Source organism: Poecilia reticulata, linkage group LG2, assembly GCF_000633615.1.
Source record: "Poecilia reticulata strain Guanapo linkage group LG2, Guppy_female_1.0+MT, whole genome shotgun sequence".
NCBI lineage: Eukaryota > Metazoa > Chordata > Actinopteri > Cyprinodontiformes > Poeciliidae > Poecilia > Poecilia reticulata.
In genome coordinates, this window is record NC_024332.1 from 33,982,547 (window position 1) to 33,983,599 (window position 1,053).

Here is a 1,053-nt window from a genome sequence, read left to right on the forward strand (position 1 = left end):
GACCCCCCCCCTATTTTTATTTACCCTGTGATTATAACTATTGTAACAAAAATGTCTTTCACACTTCAGGAGATTAATATGGTCACAATACTTGGTATATTTAAACAGTGACAAAACAACATCATACAGATCATACTAGAACATCCTAAAGCTGCTGTCCCACTGTTTCCTCTTCCCCCATCTTGTAATTTATGTTGTCATGTTATAAAACATGGTATGCGTTTCTAAAAATGTGAAAATTATGAAGATTTTCTGGAACATATATCAAGTTGCCAAACTTTGTGTTTCATGTTTAGAGTCAAAACTTTTGTCAACACACGTTGACAAAACTTGTGTTGACATTAAAATGATCCTTTAAGGATAAACTCATGGTCCAGGTATGAATTTCGATGCTTCCCCAATCTGTTACGTAACTATTAGCCAAATTAATTATTTTGTATTATATTAAATATTAATAAAGTTCTCCATAACTCCGGAAAAAGCTCCTGTGCGCCGTTTATCAGAGGTACACTTCCTGATTTTACCTGAATTTCTACAAAAATGTTGATTTCACTTTTCAGTCATGTGTAAGCAAAACACTTTGTACTTCCTTGTTTCTCAAAAAACTCTGAAGCAATAACCCCAAATACTGCTATGTTCTGTAATCAAAAATTGTTTTTCAGCATCACCTACAAACCTGCAAACATTAAGATTTACATTCACTATTGATTTAGTTAAATAACAGTATTAAGACACAACAGTTTACAACAGCAAAAATCAACGTAGGAATGTGATGAATATCACTTTAAAACTAATCAGTCTCTGCATACTTATGCAAAATGTTTTAACTTCCAATCTCTGATATTGTATGTTCATAAAACTGTGCTTTGTAAATGAAGGTAACTTTGTATCGAGTGCTTTTGTCCAAAATGTCTTGCTGGAGATAGGCACCACCCCTTACAACACTACTAGGAAAAAGGGTGTAAGAAAAGGGATGAATGGATGGATGGATGGATGGATGGATGGATGGATGGATGGATGGATGGATGGATGGATGGATGGATGGATGGATGG

The 1,053-nt window shown here is 34.5% G+C and overlaps 1 protein-coding gene across 1 annotated transcript in view; it reads right to left on the minus strand.

Annotated features, from left to right (window-relative positions):
• The window catches only part of LOC103461753 (sacsin-like), a 38,477-nt gene that overhangs the window by 35,399 nt on the left and 2,025 nt on the right, over positions 1-1,053 (minus strand). The gene's annotated exons all lie outside the window — the stretch shown is intronic.